Source organism: Tamandua tetradactyla, chromosome 2, assembly GCF_023851605.1.
Source record: "Tamandua tetradactyla isolate mTamTet1 chromosome 2, mTamTet1.pri, whole genome shotgun sequence".
Taxonomy (NCBI): domain Eukaryota; kingdom Metazoa; phylum Chordata; class Mammalia; order Pilosa; family Myrmecophagidae; genus Tamandua; species Tamandua tetradactyla.
This window is the reverse complement of record NC_135328.1, coordinates 128,405,903-128,427,119: the sequence shown is the minus strand read 5'-3', so window position 1 is coordinate 128,427,119 and position 21,217 is coordinate 128,405,903. Positions and strand designations below refer to the sequence as shown.

The 21,217-nt window shown below is 35.7% G+C and overlaps 1 long non-coding RNA gene across 2 annotated transcripts in view; it reads right to left on the bottom strand.

Annotated features, from left to right (window-relative positions):
- The window catches only part of LOC143673843 (uncharacterized), a 141,910-nt gene that overhangs the window by 93,836 nt on the left and 26,857 nt on the right, over positions 1-21,217 (bottom strand). Inside the window, exon 5 of one of the 2 annotated variants that reach the window (XR_013170696.1) lies at positions 12,950-13,871. The exons of the other annotated variant lie outside the window; for it this stretch is intronic. This is a non-coding gene — a long non-coding RNA (uncharacterized LOC143673843). Of the gene's footprint in view, positions 1-12,949; positions 13,872-21,217 lie in introns of those variants that run through there. 2 annotated transcript variants of the gene reach the window in all.

Below are 21,217 nucleotides of genomic sequence, written 5' to 3'. Positions count from 1 at the left end.
TGAGACTCTATAAAATTTCTTGCCCTAAATTTGCTTTTCTTGAAGTTGTAGTTTCTAGAGGATACCCAAGCCAGATAATTTCTGAAACCCAGAGGTACCAGATTCTTCAAAATTATCAATTTATTACATTCCCATATCTTTTAATATTTATACTCCTTCTGAACATGAAAAAGTCATAATGAGCATTACCCAAAGATCTCTAAAGATTGAGAAAATGATTAAAAGAGAAGGTTGAGTTATAAAAGAGAAAATAGGATTTAAAATATGCACATGTCTGCTGAATCACCACAGTGATATTCCTTCTAGCCTCCAGTGTTTCAGACTAACTAGAAGGAAAAATCTGAACTAATACAATGGTAACCCATGACAAATTCTGAAACTTGTTCTGTAACTATTTCTTGAAATATACTTTGAAAATTGTTGCTTTTTTCCTTGTACATATGCTATATTTCACAATAACACATATTTTTAAAAGTTACTGTGTTATCAAGAAAGATTTTGTTGCTTGTGTTTTCATTTTTTTACCTCACTTATTTTTCAAGGTCTTATTTTTTTACTTTCATTAATATATGTACATCTCAAAATTCCCTATTATCCATTTTGAGGCACACAATTTAGGATATCAATTATATTCAATATGCTGTGCTTCTGTCACTATCATCTACTGCTAAAAGATTCACAGGAAGGAGAGAGCATGGAGAATATTTCACAGGGAGGAAAGAGCAGGGAGATCAGTAAGGCGAGAGCAGGGTGCATCAGATCAGGTGTGACCCCCAACAGGCATGGGCAGCAGTGCATGGGGAAGGGAAGATTTGTGAAAACTGACCATCCCTCCACTCCTGCCTGCCCCAGCTGCTTGCTGGGGAAACCTCCCCAAGCACTGCTAAAGTTGTCAGCAACCATGGGGACCGTGGCATGTGCCTAGTCATCCACCATGAAAATCCTAGAGGTTTTTAAAAATATATTTTTCTATATTTTTCACCACAAATATTTTTATTTATATTTATACATATTTGTATTTTATTGATCCTTTAAAATTATTATTATCTCTCCCTTCTGTGAGTACCAGTCTGCATTCATTCCCAATATATCCTGGGGTGTCCTTCTGACTTTGGGACCTACTATTCCTGCGATGTGTTTCCTTGCTTGATTTCCTATTTTATTTTAATTTTTTTGTGGGTAGCACATGGACCAGGAATTAAGTCCAGGTTTCCCACGTGGCAGGTGGGCTGTCAGCAACTTAAATACGTGTGCATCCTTGCTTAGCTATAATAATAGACATTCAAGTAACATTGTATCCCTTACTTGGTTTGACAGGGAATTATTGACAAACAAAGCCCAAAAAGGAACCTTCAATGCAAAACCAAGTAAATAGAAAACTTTAGATGTGTGAAGGAAACCAACTTGCAAAAAATAGCCTCATTATAACAACTAAATGTCTGAACACAACAGAGAATCTATGTGAAGATCCAGGCAGAAATATCTTGGCCAGATGACCAAATCAGAACACCATAGAAGACACAGAGTATGAAACAAGTACTCAAGCATATTTATAAGAAATAATGGATATTAGGAAGATGCTAGAAGAGCATAAAAAAGAATTTAAAAAAATAAATAGAAACATGGCAGCTCTCACAGAGATGAAAGTTACAGTAGATCAAATCAGAAACATACTGGAGACATATGGTAGCAGATTTGAAGAAGCAGAAGGAAGAATAAGTGAGCTAGAAGACAGAAACACTGAACTAGATCACACAAAATAACAAATCGCAAGAAAGATGGAAGAAATGAAACTGGGTCTTAGGGAAATGATGGACAAAAGGTCCAAATATAAGAATCACTGGTGTCACAGAAGGAGAAGAGTGAAGGGATGAAAGTTTAGTTGAAATTATAGTCAGGGAAACTTCCAAACCCTTATAAAAACATAAATATGCAAATAATAAGGCCCAATGAATCCCAAATAGAATAAATCTAAATAGACTTACTCCAAGATACATACTGTCTTAGAGTAATAAACTGTCAAATGTTTAGGAGAAGCAGAAAGTTTTGAAAGCAGCATGAGAAAAGTGATCTACTACTTACAGGGAAAACCCATAAGACTGAGTTTGGACTACTTAACAGGCACAATGGAGGTAAGAAGGTAGTCATGTGATATACTCAAGATCCTGAATGAGAAAATCTATTAGCCAAGAATTCTTTATTTAGCCAAGGTGTCCTTCAAAATTGAAGGAGAAATTAAAATCTTCAAAGAGAAAGACAGTAAATTAGTCAACAAGGGTCCTGACCTACAAGAAATACTAAAGGGAGTCCTGTCAGTTGTAAAACAAGACAAGAGAGGGAGGTCTGGAGGGGAGTCACAGAAATGAAGAGTACCAGAATGGTCAATTTAATAGATTAAAAGAGATACCAGGCAAAGAATATACAGATTTGACAAAATCTAAATGATAATGCATGGACATATGAATAATTTTAACTAATTTCACATATTAAAAGTCTAGTGAATGCTTTACTAAAATTAGAGGAACTTGAAGAATTTTTATTCTCAACAGAATACCTTATGTTTTATGAATTATTGAAAAACAGATTGCTTAACTCTAAATAAAGACCAAGAAAAGTCTTCTCTCATAACTTCTATTATATGTAGACATAAGTGTATACTTTGTACTGTAATAAGTCAAAGAGTGGAAAGAAAAAGCAGAAAATGTGGGGAAAAATAAGAAATTGTTTTTGTGTACAGATGAAATGTCGTATATATAGAAACAACTATTAAATTTGCAAAAGAAAAAACAGAGGTCATTGCTAAATTTAGGAATGTCATACAATCTGAAGAAAAGGTGAAATTCAACTTCAATTTCTATATACTACAATTTATTGAGAAAGGTAATACGTTTTACTGTGCTCTCAATCTCCCTTTAGTATTTCTTGTAGGTCAGGACCCTTGTTGACTAGTTTACTGTCTTTCTCTTTGAAGATTTTAATTTCTCCTTCAATTTTGAAGGACACCTTGACTAAATAAAGAATTCTTGGCTAATAGATTTTCTCATTCAGGATCTTGAGTGTATCACATGACTACCTTCTTACCTCCATTGTGCCTGTTAAGTAGTCCAAACTCAGTCTTATGGGTTTTCCCTGTAAGTAGTTTTTGCGTACAGTTTTGTGTTTTCCTTGAAGAAGGAAAACACCCCTGGGGGAGCTTCCTGAAATAAAAAGTCAGGAAACAAAGATAGCATGTACTGTGAGGTGTCTTCCCAGCTCAGAGAGAAATTCCAAACATCTTCCTGAGGCATGGTGTCTCCCTAGAGAGCCTTAATTTGGATATTTTATAGTCTTGACTTAATTTGGATGTTTTCATGGCCTTAGAACTGTAAATTTCTAACTTAATAAATTACCTTTTTAAAAAGGCAAAAAAAAAACACCCCTAAATGATTAGATGATAGATTCAAGAACTGTTTTCACAGTAGTAACTTCAAATGTTAACTGACTAAACTAACCAATCAAAAGATACAGATTGGTAGAATGGATTGAAAAATATAATCCATCTATATTAAAAGAGATGCATTTTAGACCCAGACACAAATAGATTGAAAGCGAAAGGATGAAAAAAATATATTCTATGCAAGCAAAAGAAAGAAGGAGTAACTACACTAATATCAGATAAAACAGACTTCAAATGTAAGGATGTCATTAGAGACAAAGAAGGATACTATGTATTAATAAAAGTTACAACTCACAAAAAGGAAGTAGCAATCATAAACATTTATGCTCCCAGTCAAGGAGCTCCGAAGTACATCCTGCAAACATCAGCAAAACTGATGGGAACTATAGATGCTTCAACAATAATAGTGGAAGACTTCAATGCACCACACTCCACTGCAGAGAAAACAACCAAACAGAGGATCAACAGGGAACTAGAGAACCTAAACAATGTTACATATTAGTTAGACCTAATAGACATATATAGATCATTATATCCCAAAACACCAGGATATACATTCTTCTCTGGTACACATGGAACATTCCCCAGGATAGATTGTATGCTGGGACACAAAACATGTCTTTATAAATTTAGTAAGATAGAAATTATCCAAAGCACTTTCTCCAACCAGAACAGAATGAAGCTGGAATTTAATAATCACCAAAGAATGAGAGTTTTCAGAAACATATGGAAATTAAACAACGTACTCTGAAATAATCAGTGGGCAAAAGAAGAAACTGCTAGAGAAGTAAGTAATTATCTGGAGACAAATGAAAATGAGAATACAATTTATGGGATGGGGTAAATGCAATGCTGACAGGAAAATTTATTGCCCTAAATGCCTATATTAAAAAGCAAGAACAAAAGCAAAAATTAAGGACTTAACTGCTCATCTGGAAAATTTGAGAAAGAACAGCAAACAAGCCCCAAAGCAAATAAAAGAAGAGGATAAATGCAGAAATAAATGAGCTGGAGAACAAAACAACAATGAAAAAAAACAATTGAAAGAATCAACAAAACTGAAAGTTGTTTTTCTGAGAAAATCAATAAAATCAATGGGCCCCCTAGCTAAAATGATGAAGAAAAGATGAACACAAATAGACAAAATCAGAAATGATAATGAAACCTGAAGAAATTTTTAAAATTAGAATACTATGAACAACTATATGCCCACAACTTAGACAATTAGATAAAATGGACAAATTCCCCTAGAAACACACAAGCTACCTATATTGACTCAAGAACAAATAGAAGATCTCAATAACCAATTACAAGTAAAAGGATTTAATCAGACATCAAATATCTTCCCACAAAGAAAAGCCCAGGACCAGAGAGCTTCACAGGGGAATTTCACCAAACACTCCAAAAAGAAACAACACCAATTCTTCTAAAACTCTTCCAAAAAAATTGAGGAAAAAGTAACACTGTTTAACTCACCTTCTGAAGCTATGACTTGAGTATCAAAAATGGATAGCCAGAGACCCAGGTTTGATTCCTGGCACCTGCCCATGTGAAAAAAAAGGATAAATACTCTATGAGAAGGGAAAACTACAGACCAATCTCCCTAATGAGCATAGTTGAAAAAATTCTCAACAAAATACTATGCTTCATTAAGGCAAATATATCAATGCATTATAAGAATTGTACATCACAACTAAATGGAGTTTATACCAGCAATGCAAGGGTAGTTCAATGCAAGGAAATCAAACAACATAATACAGTACATTAACAATTTGAAAGGAAAAATCATGTGATCATATCAATTGATACTAAAAAGGATTCAACAGATCTTAGCATACTTTCTTGATTAAAAAAATTCTTGAAAAGGTAAGAATCAAAGAAACTTCTTCAATATCATAAAAGGCATATATGAAAAGCCCATAGCCAGCATCATATGTAATGGTGACAGATTGAAAGTATTCCCCATAAAATGAGAAACAAGACAGGGATGCCCATTGTTATCACCATGCTTCAACATTGTAGTAGAAGTCCTAGTAGGAGTGATTATACAGGAGAAAGAAATAAAAGGTATCCAAATAGAAAAGGAAGAAGTAAAACTTTCATTATTTGCAAATGACATGGTCTTATACTTGGAAAATCTGAGAAATCAATGACAAAGCTATTTGAACTAATAAACAAATTCAGCAAAGTGGTGAAATACAAGATTAATGTACAAGAATTAGTAATGTTTCTATATACATGTAATGACCTAACTGAGGAGATAAAGAAAAAATCCAATTCATAATAATGACCAAAAGCATCAGATATCTACAAATAAGCCTAAGCAAGGATGTCAAAACTTGTACATAGAAAACTGCAAAACATTACTGAAAGAAATTAAAAAATTACCCATATAGATGGAAAAACATTCCATGTTCATGGATAGGAAGGTTGACTAACAACACGATGTCAGTTCTACCCAAAGTGATCTATGGATTCAATGCTATACTAATTAAAATCCCTACAACCTACTTTGAAGACACATAAAAGCTTGCTGACAAATTTGTTTGGAAGGGGAGCAGATCTCAAATAGCTAAAGATAACCTTAGAAAGAAGAGCAAAGTAGGAGGACTAACACTTCCTGACTTTAAAGCTTACTATAAAGCCACAGTGGTCAAAATAGCATGGTAGTGGCACAAAGACAGAAGTATCAACTAATGGAATTAAATTGAGAGTGTGGAGATGGACCACCAAATTTATGGACAATTGATCTTTGATAAGGTCCCAAATCTACTGAATAATTTTTCAATAAATGGGCATGAGAGAACTGGATATCAACTGCCAAAAGAATGAAAAGTTACCCCCTTTATAACACCTTACACAAAAATTAATTCAAAGTGGATTAAGTACCTAAATGCAAATGGCCCATATCATAAAACTTCTTGAAGAAAATGTAGGGAAACATCTTCAAGATCTAGTAATAGGAAATAGCTTCTTAAACTACAAATAAAGTACAAGCTACAAAAGAAAAACTAGATAAATAGGAACTCCTTAAGATCAAGAGCTTCTGTGCCTCAAGGAAAGATGAGGAGACAGCTAATTCAATGGGAGAAAATATTTGAAAACCACATTTCACATGAAGGCTAGATGTCCTGCATACATGAAGAAATTATACAGCTCGAAAACAAAAGAGCAAACCACCCAATTATAAAATGGTCTGCAAGTATGAATAGACACTTTTTGAAGAGCAAATACAAATGGCAAAAAAGCACATGAAGAGATGCTCAACTTTATTAGCTATAAGGGAAATGCAAATCAAAATGACAATGAGATATCTGCTCCCACCTATAAGAATGGCTGCTATTAAACAAACAATACTAGAAATGTTGAAAGAATGTGGAGAAATTAGAATTCTTATTCACTGTTGGTGGGAATTTATAATGGTGCAGCCATGGGGAAAAGTTTGGTAATTCAACAGAAAATTTGACAAAATCAATACCGAGAATATACCCAGAAGGACTAAAAGCAGTTATGTGAACAGATATTCATGGCACACTATTGAATATTGCCAAAAGATAGAAACAATCCAAGTACCCATCAACAGACCAGTGGATATACAAAATGCGTTGGATAATATGACAGAATATTATGCAGCATTAAAAAGAAATGCCATCCTGAAACATATGAAAATGTGGCTACACCTTGGGGAAATAATGGTGAATGAAATAAGTCAGACACAAAAAGACAGATACTATATGGTTTTGCTTTTATGGCTCTGGTAAATTTAATCTTAGAAGTTACACTGCAGAATATAGCAGACTTAGAGTTACACAGAACCTGGAGATAGGGGAAAGGCTGCCCAATGAGTTGAAATTAGATGTAAAGTAATAGATAGAAGTGATGGTAACTAATTAGTGGAGTTATAAGTAACATTGCCATTCTAAAGGTGAATATGACTGAAATAGTATGTATTTCATAGCAATGTATCCCACTGATGAAATCTACAATTATAAATAAATTATTGCATGAACTATTTCAAAGGTTTAATATGGACAAAGAGTCAATAACAGAAGGGTAAGAGGGAAAACTATTGGTATGGCCAATAGTTAATAAGAAGTCCTCAACAATTCTACAGCACTACCAGAGGCAACTAATTGCAAGGAAGGACAGTGATAAGGGGTAGTTTTGATTTGATATTTGTGAGTCTGTTTGTCCATTCTCTGTCTCTATGGACCAAAATAAAAATGTCAAAAATTGAGAGTGCTGCCAATTATTGTACAACCAAATAAAGATACTGCTAAGACATGGTTTATTTTGTACATTATCTATGATACCTAATAGACAGAGGATGCCAAAGTGTAAAATGACTAAGAAGCAGAATGGCAAATTTTGAAACATTTATGTGATGGAATAGTGTGACTACATAAAGGAAGGAAGTCAAGAGGCAAAAATGAACTGAATAAACCATGGGACAGTGTATTGCGCAAAATAAGCCAGAAACAAAAGAACAAATAAGCTAAGGTCTCTCTTAGGAAATACTTATAAAAACAGTATAGACTAGATTTTAACTTTTACAACAGCCATACTTTGAAATTGTAATTGTAGTTCTAGATTCTGAGATGTTGAGCTCTATGTGTATCAGCTGGCATTTCCCTGGAACTCTGAGTTACTTTGTGACACTTCAGACTCAAAAATGGAGGGCTGCAGCCCTGGAAGTCAATATAGCTATATATAATAACAGTTAAACTAACTGAGAATAGAGATCCAGCCTCAACTACATAAATAACTGAAGCCAATATGGCCAGGGCTAAGGTAAATAAGAATGCAAGGTAAAAGATGACCACAATCATATTCTAGCCCTTTACCTACTGTATGAGACCAAAGGCAGAGATTTTTATGATGTCTAGAACCTAAATTTTCTGTAGCACAATCTATTTCTTATTTTGTTTTCTTTTTTGAAACACAGTCTAAATCAAACCTAAGTCTGGGTAGGTAGCTCATTTAAACAACCTAAACTTCTTGAGTCCAGAATGAGAACAAGGCCTTGTAATTCTGTACAGTTTAACATAATACGTGCATACATTCAACAATATGATAGGCTGGTAATTTAAAAGTATTGGTAGAGTTACTTGATGGTCTGAAAGGAAATATATATATATTTGAGAAATTTTATATATATAAAACCATAGGGGACTCCCAAGAAAATAGGCCAAGCTCTTGATTTTGAGGCTTGCCCTTATGAAGTTTATTTCTGTAGTAGATAAACTAAGATTACCTATAACAACTCTTAAGAGGAACCTGCTTTTGTTGCTCAGATATGGCCTCTCTCTCTCTCTAAGCCCAACTCTGCATGGGAAATTTTTACCTACCCCTTTATGCCCCTCTATGCAGAACATGATAGTCAGGGGTGAAAATCTCCTTGATGACAAGGGGTGTGACACCCAGGGATGAGACTGTCCCTGACACCATGGGATCCACAATGTATTCCTGACCAAAAGGGGGAAAAGAAGTGTAATTAAATAACACATCAGTGCCCAAGTGAGAATAACACGTCAGTGCCCAAGTGAGATCAAATAGCATCAAGAGACTATTCTGAAGGCTACTTTTATGCAAGCTTCAGTTAGATAGTGGTAATTGTAATGGTTTGCTAAACTCCATCCAACATCTCTCCTGTTAACTCTTAAGAATACCTAGGGCTCAAACTGTCACTCTATGAATGTTTCATGCACTGTTTGCTTTTCTGGAACTCATAATTTCCAGGGGTTTCTTAGGTCAGATAAATCCTGAGACCCAGAAAGATCAGCCTTTCCAAGATTATCAACTAATTACATCCCCCTGCCCTTTAGTGTCAACACCCTTCCTCAAAATGAAAAAAGTCAGAATGGGCATTGTCTAAATACTCCTAGAGACTGGCAGAAGGATCCAAGTAGAAGGATGAGTTATACAGAGAAAGTATGATTTAACAAATGAACATAACTGCTAAACTACTCTAGTGATATTTATTTTAGCCTTTAGTGTTTTGGAGCATCTAGAAAGAAAAATCTGATATAGTGGAATAGTAACCCATAACAAATTCTGAAATCTGTTCTGTAAATACTTATTGAAGTGTACTTTGAAAATTATTGCTTTTTCTGTTTCCTTCACATATATGTTCTATTCAGTATAAAAATGTTTTTAAAAAGCAAGTATCAATAAAGATAATTTATATCTTTATTAAAAAATTAATAGAAGTTTGTCAACAGAGGCACCCATTTTCCCTTTCTTTTTGGCTTCAGTGTGGCCCATCTGGCACTAACCTGTCCCAACTTACCCAATTAGAAGGTCCCAAATTTTGTGTATTTGTATCCCAAATGTTTACATTTTCCCACTCTCTCTGAATCTATCAGCTTCTAACCAGAAACAATCCTGAATTAGGAAAACATATTGGAGTATGCCAGGATTTCCAAATGTCTAAGCCCTCAATGACTTAAAACTTGCTCATGTCTTACTAAAATAATCCATGAAAAAATAAAGAAGTTAAATGGGGGCAGGGCAAAAATTAAAGGGCAACTGTACTCCCAGTTTAAGAGTAATCACCTTGAAAAAATAGGGGTAAGTCCCCAGCTCAGCATCAGGGTCAAGAACAGAAAGACTTTATTCACTGTGTATACAACCCAAGTTGTCCCAGATTTAAAGGCACCTCCAGGTTTGAACCATGGGAGGATGATCTGACTTCAGGGTGGACAAAACACCACAGTCCACTGGGCCCAATAGTAAGAAGCTCATTCTGTCAAAAGAAAGAGAAGAAAGCCTGTCAGGTAACCTCTCCTAGCCCTAAGGCACAGCACAGAAGCTTCGTGCTCATGGTTTAGCTGGATTCTTGTCCCTTAAAGGCACTTTTTTGAATCATTGAAATAAAGCTTTCTTATTACAAAGTGCAGCAAATTTGGAAGGTAAAGAAAATGGTGCTAACTTTCAAGTGTCTTGATAAGACTGCATAGAGATAATAGAGAAAGCACAAAATCAACATACAAAATTCAATTTATTTCCTCTTCCTAGCAATGAACATTGAAATAGAATATAAACAAACAAATGCATTTAGGATAGTATATAAATGTGATGGATTCTGCTGGATAAAGCCTAAAAAATATGTAAATGCCTTAATCTTGTAAACCCATGAAGAACTTGAAAGATATTAAATGAAATTTAAATAAATGGAGAATTATTCCTTTTACATAATGGACTGAAAAAATATTTTTAAGATATCAATTGTCCCAACTTGATCTCTAGAGTCAATGCAATCTCAGTAAAAATCCCACAAAGATATTTCATAGATAACAACAAACTGATTTTAGTCCTAGTTCTGTGTTCAAATTCCTTAAGGAGAATAATGTTAATGAACTCAAATTTTGTGATTCCAATACTTTAATAAATATTTTATAATTAAAGCTGCATAAATTAAGGGTGCCACTGCAACCTTGGTCGCAGAAAAATGGAAAATAATTTAATCTACAGGTAGACCAATGAAAATATAGTCAAGTGAGTATAAGCTTGTCAACAAATGAGGATGGAAGTACTGGATGACCATATATATAAAAAAAAAGACATACACTTTACATGTTACACAAAGAGTCATGCAAAATAGTTTTTAGATTTTTGTGAAAGATGCAAAATTATAAAAATTTTAGAAGACACCAGAAGGAAAAATCTATGTGGCCTTAGGTTTGCTTATGCATGTTTATGTGCAATACCTAAAGAAAATAAAGAAAGGAAAAAGGGGTAATGGGACTTCATTAACATTTATAAAATTCTACTCTGTGGATACTAGAATGTTAAAGACCCTAGCCTTGCATTGGAAGAAAAGTTTTACCAATCCCATATAACTAACAGGACTTGTGCCAAAATATGCAAAAGACCCAAAGATGAACAGTAAGGAAAGAAATTAACCAAATGAAAAATGGATAATGGATTTAACAGACACTGCAGCAAATTAGGTATAGAGTTGGCAAATAAACACATTCAAAGATGCTTAACATTGTTTCATCATTATAGAAAACCAACTAAAAACAACAGGAAACACTACACACACACTAGAATGACTAAAATCCATAGAACAGAAAATACCAATGGCTAGCAGTGATGTGGAAAAACAGGGACCCTCATTCCTTACTGGAGGGGATGGATAATGGGACAGCCAGTTTGGAAAACATTTTGGCAGTTTACAAAGTCAGAGCTGAGTATGTGACTCATCATTCACATTTGTAAAATATTTACCCGACTTTGATAATTAAGGAAATTTTTTTAAAAATCACATGCATATTTATTGCAAGTTTTCATTATAATGAAAATGTGTAAATCTCCCTGGCAATATGAGATAGAACTCCCGGGATACACCAGGACCCAGCATCATGGAATTGAGAAAGACTTCTTGACCAAAAGAGGGAAGAGAGAAATGAGACAAAATAAAATTTCAATGGCTGAGTGATATTAGAGTTGAGAGGTTATCCTGGAGGTTAATCTTGTGCATTAAGATGATATCCCTTGCTAGCTTATGCTACACTGTAGTGGCTACAGGGATGTATCTGAAACCGTTGAGTTGTGGTAAGGTAGTCTTGATTCTTGAAGATGACTATATAATGATAAAATGTTTACAATGTGACTGTGTGATTATGAAAACCTTGTGTCTGATGCTCTTTTTACCCAGGGTATGAACTGATGAAAAATAAGGATAAAGGGCCATGGTGGGTCAGCAGGCAGAGTTCGTGCCTGCCATGCCAGAGACTGAGACCACCAAGGTTTGGTTCCCAGTGCCTGTCCATGCAAAAAAATTAAAAAAATAAAAAAGAGGACAAAAATAATCAGGTGGATAAGGGGCAAAATAGTGTAGCTTGAAATACTAGTGGTCAGTGAGAGGGAGGGGTAAAGAATATGGAATATATGAGTTTTTTGTTTATATTTCTTTTTCTGGAGTGATGTAAGTTTTCTGAAAATGATCATGGTAATGGATACACAACTGTGATGATATTGTGAGTCATTGATTGTACACCATACATGGACTGTATGCATGTGAAGATTTGCCAATAAAAATGTTTTAAAAAAGAAGGCTGTGTCAGAATTTCTGGAAATTACTGTAGTGGTACTTACCATTGCAACAACCCTTACCTATTGAAATGATTTATTAGCATATACTTGGAATGAGTTGGATGGCTTATAGGAATCAAACTTGGAATCTGGATTGTGGGGACCTGATCTGAAAACTGCTACATCTAACAAGTAGATATTCAGCAGAGGTGACTAGAAACAATTCCAACTGATGTGAGTGTTGACCTAATGAATTGCTTACAAATTTCATGTTTTGGTTTGCTAGTTGCTGGAATACAATATGCACGAAATGGGTTTGCTTTTATAATAGGGGTTTATCACAAGTTACAGTTCTGAGGCCATGAAAGTGTCCCAATTCAGCATCAGCAGGATGATACCGGGATTGTGAAGATAGGCCACCAGCATTTCAGACACCTCTGTCACACACAAAGGCACATGGATGGCAGCTGCTGGGTTTCCTTCTCTCCTGGGTTTCCCTGCTTTCAGGTTATGGCTTCAAGGGCCCTTTCAGCTTTGACGGGTCTTTGCTTGACTCTCCAGGGCTCTTCTCCCTAAGCTTTCTAGACTTTTTCTGCTCTTCATACTCTCACACAGGACTCAGTAACAGGGTTAATATCCATCTTGAATGGATTGGGTCACAAAATCATAATATATCAAATATCTCAGACTGAAATGACCGAACCGAATGCTCCCACCCACAAGACTCTTCATCCTCTCACACAGGACTCCAGTAACAGGGTTAATATCCATCTTGAATGGATTGGGTCACAAAATCATAATATATCAAATATCTCAGACTGAAGTGACCGAACCAAATGTTCCCACCTACAAGACATCTCCACCTACAGGAACGGAATAAAAGAACATGAATACATAACAGCTTTTATGGTGCACATAACATCTTCAAACCAGCAAACATTGTATGTTCAATCTGTGCCACATTTTGTCCAAATGTGGGAAGAAAGTTCCTTTGGGCTACCATGATGGTCATGGCTTTTTTCCATTTTCTTGTACCTTACAGTTGATTTTATCTTTGAAATTGGTAGTAAAATGTGATACTGTGAAAGATTTATGTGTGGCTGATTCAGCAATCCAATTATTTTTGTCATCGCCATTTCATGTGGATGTGCTCTTAGGCAGTGTGCTCACACTTTTTAAAATGGTCATTCTTGACCAATGTGAAACCCTGATAACGAATGGGCAGAGTGATTGGCAGACCATGGTCTAAATACTCAGTGGCCTTCACAGCCAAATATGTTGCTAAAGTCTCTTCCAAAACCCATACAGTTATTTTGCATGTGCTCATTGGCAACTTCAGAAGCTCACATTCATTCCCCACTGCTGCCTTGTTGCCATCAACTCCAGTCACCTGTACCTGGAAAGTGAAGGGATCTATTTTAATACATTTTATATGAGGCAGAGCTACGTGTACTGCCCATGAGAGCATATAGAGACTAACATTCCTCTGAGGACCCAAGGGGTTGATCAGCACACAGTATTTCAATGTCTACTTGCACAGTTTTTTAGAGGATAAGTGATTTGGGACTCATGATCAATAATTTCATAAGAATACATTTTGCATAAACCTCTTCTCATTGAGAAAATTATTTCCCACAGTACATGAAATTCTAGAATCAGCATTCTAAAACAAAAAATAATCAGCATTCTGAAAACTTGCTTTATTTAACTAGGTAAGCTCAGGCTGTGACTAAAGGGTCTTAGAATCATGGTTAATAACACACTAATATATGGTATACTTTTTCACTTGAAAAAACATACAGTTTATGGACTTTTAAATTGGAAATAGTTGTTGCAAAATGCTTTTTCCTTTTTAAATAAATCCACACAAAGAAAAAAGAAATAGCAACATTAGTGAACAGCAGGATAGTAATGATTACATTCACCTTTATGTGTTATGTGTGCCAGTTCTGCTCCCATTAACACTGGAAACCCCAAACCTGGAATCCAGAACTTCAAATCTGCAAATGGAATGTCTTGAGAAGTAAAAATGTTTCTCTCTTTACTTTTACTGACCGTTTCAGAAGCTATACATAAAAAGAAGTTGTTCGTCTTTTGTACTGTCACAGAGCTTTTAGAGAACATTCATATTCACAGCTGTGAAAGGGCTAAAGAGAAAGAAACTCAGTTTGTAGTCCAACACAATGAAGTGGATTTCTACAACATTTTCTGCATTTTAAAAATTAATTTGTGATTTTTTAAAAGTAAAATAACCAGAGTTCTGGAAAGATGGCAAAATAGGATATATTGAGTTCAACAGTGCTCTAAGGTATAGTTAGAGAAGGCAAGGGAGGGTAACTGAGATGGTGATTCCAGGGTGTAAGTGACATTTTTCTGAACAGCAAATGCAGATGGCTCAAAAGAACATAAAGAGATGCTCATTTTCATTGGCTATAAGGGAAATGCAGATCAAGACTACAATGAGATACCACCTCACACCTATAAAAATTTCCTGTGTGCTATTAAACACACAGGAAACTATAAGTGTTGGGGAGGATGTAGAGAAACTGGGACACATATACACCACTGATTGGAAATGTATAATGGTGCAGTCACTATGGAAGATTTTTCCTTGGGAAACTGAATATCAAATTGCCCTATGACCCAGTGATAGAACTACTTGGTATATACCCAGAACAGCCAAAAGCTATGACACAAACAGATATTTGCACACTGATGTTCATAGCAGCATTATTCAGAATCACCAAAAGATGGAAACAAACCAAATGTCCATTAACGAACTAGTGGATCAAAAAACTGTGGTATTATAACCATATGATGGAATATTAAGCAGCAGTAAGACAAAATGGACTCCTGAAGCACATGACAAGATGAATGAGCCTTGAGGACATAATGTTGTATGAAATAAGCCAGACACAAAAGGATAGATTCTGTATGATTCCACTTTTATGACCATCAAAAATGTATAATCAGAGGCTTTTAATGCAGAATATAGGGGACTTAGAGTTACATAGAAGCTAGAGATGGATGACTAGCTATTTAATGAGATTGAACTCCAATGTAATGGGATAGATACAAGTGAAGGTAGTTTTCTAGTGGGTCTATAAGTAATATTACCATATTGAAGATGAACAAGATTGAAAGGAGTTGTATAGACCTACATGCTCACTGATTAACAATAGAAATATAAATTACTTCTTGCAAGAATTACTTCAAAGATAAGATTCATGTAAAAAGAGTATTTAAGCCCAGGGTATGGGGGAAAACTGCTATTGCATTGTATGGGCCATGTTCAAAAGGAAACCATCAGCACTACCAGAGCCAAAGCAGAGGTAAATAATGGGGGAAAGGGCAAGAGTTAAGAGGAGGTTAGGTTTCTTATTTGGCAAGGGTGTGTTTATTGGTTTTCTTTCTCTTGGGAACAATGAGATTATCTAATATTGAGAATGCTTATCTAATATTGAGAATGTTGATGGGCTGTAGATTTAGGGCACTATACATGATGCCTGATGAATGCAGGTGGCTGAAAGTTGCTCTGACTGAGAAGTAGATTGGTGAACAATTGTGCATATTTATGAATGCAGGTTGTGCTGCTACAAAGAGGAATGAAGTCACAAGGCATGCAATGATGTGAATGAATGTGTGGGACATTTGGTGAGGCAAAATAAGCCAGAAACAAAAGAACAACAATGGTAGGGTCTCCCTTAGAAACTGATTATAAGAAAACAGTGCCCTAGATTGTAAGTCTTTATAGCAGACACATTAAGTCTGGAGTGGTTATTATTATTTCTGGATTTCAATAGGCTGTTATATATATATATTGATAATTAGAGATAAGAATGAAGCTGATCAGGTCAGGGTTAAAGAAATTCAGAAAATAGATTAAGGAAGACAGTGTCTATATTTTAGAGCGAAACATACTCTGAGACCATAGGAAGAAAGGTTTATTTTGTCTGGAACTGCAATTTTCTGTAGTGCATTATTTAATTCAACCTATCTGTATAGCTCATTTGAACAACTGAAACACAGGGAGTCCAGAATAAGAAAGAGGTCCTTTTGTCCTGTATATATTAACATAATGCCTGGATAATTCCTAGAGTATAGTAAGCAGAAAATCAAAAAGTATTGGCAAAGTCACTTGTGGGATGGGAGAAAAAATATGGAACTATTAAACCTTATCATCAGAGAATCCCCTGATACTGTGTCAAACTTTAGGGACACCCAAATCAATAAGCATGCCCTTGAACTTGAGGCTTATACTTGTGGAATTTTTTTAGGTAGCAGAGAAGCTTAGACTACCTATAGGTATACCTAAGAGTTACTTCTGGAGGTCCTCTTTTGTTGCCCAGATGTGGCTTCACTCACTCTAAGCCAACCTCTGCAAGTGAAATTATTCCCCTCCTTGTCTACATGAGTCATGACATCCAGGGATGAATGGTGACATGAGAGATGACATGGGTGACATGGGAGATGACTCTCAGGGATGAATTTGACCCTAGCACCATGGGATCAACAATTCCATCCTGACCAAAAGGGGGAAAAGAAGTGTAACTAATAAAGTATCAGTGGCAGAGAGAGTTCAAATAGAGTCAAAAGGCTACTCTGGAGGTTGTTGTTCTTATGCAAGCATCAGTTAGACATTGCTACCTACCATAAACTGCCAAATCCCAACCAGGACCATTCCAGCCAATCCTAAAGAACATTTAGGGCAATATATAAGACTCCACAAGGGTTCCATTAAGTAGAGCAACTTTCCAGAAATCTACAACCTCCAGATGGGTCCTTGAACCAGATAAGTCCTAAAACCTAGAGGACTCAGTCTCTACAGAACATTAAATAGTTTCATCTCCTTATCCCATATTAGTGACCTACTGAAATAAAAAAGTTAGAATGGCCATAGCCCAAACACACCTAAAAAGCGGGATGGAAAGATCAAAAGTGATGGTGGAGTTATACAGAAAAGACAGAATTAACAATGAATATGAATGCTGAATCATTAAACTGGTATCTTTTTTAGTCTCCAGCATCTTAGAGCAACTAGGGGTGAAAATCTAAAATTGTGGAACTGTAACCATGTCAAACTCTGAAAGATGTTCTACAACTAATTGTGGTACTGTGCTTTGAAATTTCTTGCTTTTTGGTATAAATGTTATTTTTCACAAAAAAAGAAAGAAAAAACAATCATGATGATAAAAAATATTTAAGCCTTCAAGCTTCCTATATTCTGGAGCAGCTAGAAGGAAAACTGTGAGAGGATTGTATGACAGCCTATGGCAAACTCTGGGATCTGTCCTGTAACTATGTGTTGAAGAGTGCTTTTTAAACTATTGTTTTTTATTTCTTTGCTTTGTATATATGTTATACTATACAATAAAAAAGTAAATAAAAACAAAAACAAACAAACAAAAAGACATGCTTAGTCTTAAAAAGGCAGCAAAGGATTAAAAGAAGAATAAATAATAAGAGGAACAGAAATGGTAAGATGTGACCCAATTATATCAGCAATTCATTAAAGTAAATGAAATAAATACTTCTAGTAGATGGCAAAGATTGTCAATTTGGATAATCAACAAGATAAATTATATACTACTTAAATATAAGGATACAGATATGTTAAAAGTAGAAAGATGTAAAAACGTAAACCATGAATAAAAAAGAAAGCTAGTGTAACAAAACCCAACTGACACAGTTAACACTGAACCAATAAACAATGCCAAGAATAAATCTTACGCAGAATTAGATCAATCCATCAGGAAGATACAATCTTTATCTGATGGCTATTTGCATGAAATTGTCTTACACTTTCTCTCCTGCCTCCTGTTTGCATTGGAGTCACTGTGATGGACCAGAAATGGAATTATTTTTAAACTCCTTCCTTTCAGAATAGAATAAAAAATTTCAAGGTCAAGCTGGAAAAAATATGTTTCTTCTTTTCATGAAAAAAATTAATCTGTCATTTTTTAAAAGTAAAATAACCAGAGTTCCAACAAGATGGCAGAATAGGATAGATCAAGTTCAACACTGTTCCAAGGAACAGCTAGAGAAGGGGCAGGAGAGTGACTGAGATGGCAATTTCAGGGTATAAGTGACCTGGGTGAGTCTTCTGCACCACATAGAGTGGCCCTAGTTGCAATACTGAACAACTTAGAAGCATAGAACCAGAGACCATCCAGCTGGTGCAAGCAGCCTAATGCAGAAGCCCAGAACCCTCAGGAGTGCACAGACAGACAGTGACTAGGAAGTAAGCCAAGCCACATTTCTTGAAAGCACTAAGCTCACCAGCACAGCCTATGACCTGTGACTCACTCTTCACATCATGTTCCTGAACCCATCACCCACACCACCTCCCTGCACTCCAAGTGCCCCCACCCTGCCAAACCCTTATGCACATACCCACCCCACAACCCCACCCCAAGCATGCACATGTCTAACCCAGCACAACCCACCTCTCCTGCAAAACTGCAATCTCACATGCCTTCCCAAGCCCTACCTCCCAGTCACTGACCCCTGCAGATCATCACAAGCATGTAAAGGCTGCAGGTACTTACCTCCATATCCAAGCTCCAACTGCCCCCAGTTTTTATAATTTTTTTATAAATTATTAAAAAAATTATATTTTTTATAAATATAAAAATAAATATAAAAATAATATATAAATTATAAAATATATAAATATAATAGAGTCATGCAACCTCACCCCACCACCGGTTTCCTTTACACACTGCACATCAGTTTATGGCCTGCCAAGATCTCCACATGCTCATAGACCCAAGTCATGGCCCTCAGCCCTGGGCAAGTGCTGACCTCCACAGGCTGGCCACATGCACCTCCAGCCCATGTAAGTGCAATGCTGACCCTCTCCCCTGAGCTCTGTGCATGTGTACAAAGGGCTGAATCCTAGACCAGCACACACCAGGGCCCTGCCTGCCAGACACATGCATCTTCATAGCCACATACCCCCTCCACTGGGTGCCCCACACTCACAGGCACCAGTGTAGCATCACTAATCTGTACCCATACATGTGTAGCAATACAACACTACACTGTTGTGCCATGCCCTATACCCAACATCCTGCTCCATATCTATCCCCCAAATACAATGCTTTATACTACTAAAGGACATCAACTTCCAAAGTGAAACAATCAAGATATTTACATGCCATGAAGATAGCATGTATCAGATCACTAAGCATATCATGATGCAGATAGATATATAGCCCAGTTCAATGACCAAATTAATACACCAGAGGAGAAACAGACATTGGAACAACTATTCAAAGATGTTCACATAACTCTACTAAATGAAATAAATGGGATGGCTAGTGACATGAAGGAGATCAAGAAGACACTGGTAGAGCATAAAGAGGAATTTGAAAGAATAAATAGAAAAATCATAGCTATCACAGAGAATAAAGATGATGCGGACAAATAAAAAACATACTAGAGACACACAACAGCAGATTTGAAGAGGCAGAAGAAAGACTAAGTGAACCAGAAGACTGGACAACTGATTTCACACACTCAAAACAGGAAATGGCATAAAAGATGGAAAAAAATTGAATTGGATCCCAGGGAAATGATGGACAAAACAAAGTATAAAAATATAAGAATCATTGGTGATCCAGAAGGAGAAGAGAAGAATAAGGGCTAGGAAGGTTAGTTGAGGACAAAATAGGGGAAAACTTCCTAACCCTTAAAAAGAACATAATTATGCAAGTCAAAGAAGCTCAATGAACTCCAAATAAAATAAAATCAAACAGGCCTTTCTTAACACACATAGTAATCAGTCTGTCAAATGTTGAAGAGAAGCAGAAAATCCTGAAAGAAGTAGGAGAGAAACAATCTACTACAAACAAGGGTAACCACAAAAGACTGAGTTCAGGCTACTCAACCGGCACTATGGAGGTGAGAAGGCAGTGGTGTATATATATATATATACATAATAAGATCTTGAAAGAGAAAGACTTCCAGCCAAAAATTCTGTACCAAGCCAAACTGTCCTTCAAAACTGGGGGAGAGATTAAAATTTTCACAGACAAACAAATACTAAGAGAATTTATGAAAAGAGGCTGACTCTACAAAACACTAAATGGAATTTAGCCAGTTGAAAACAGAAAGACAGGAGAGGGAGGTCTGGAGGAAGGCACAGACTTGAAGAGTACCAGTAAGGGTAATTCAAAGAATAAAAAGAGGGAAAAGAATATATAGTTAGGACAAATAAAATCCAAAAGATAAGATGGTGGATTCAAGAAATGCCTTTTCAGTAACAGTTTTAATGTTAAGAGACTAAACTTACCAAATGAAGATATAGAGGGGCAGAACATATTAGGAAATATAATCCAGCTATATGCTGCTTAGAAGAGATTCATCTTAGACACAAGGACACAAATAGATTGAAAGTGAAAAGATGCTTCACACAAGTTTTAACCAAAAGAAAGCAGGAGTAGCTATATAGACTTTAACTGTAAAGGCATCATAAGAGAAAAAAAAGACACAATATATTAATAAAAGGGACAATCCACCAAGAAGAAATAACAATCATATATGTTTATGCTCCCAATCAAGGAAATCTAAAGTACAAGAGAGACATTAGCAAAACTGAAGCGAACAATAGATGTTTCAAAAATAATAATAGGAGACTTCAATAAATGATTCTCCTATATAGATACAATAACAAGATAGAATATCAACAAGGAAATAGAGAAGGTAAAAACTTGATAAGTGAATTAGACCTAACAGATA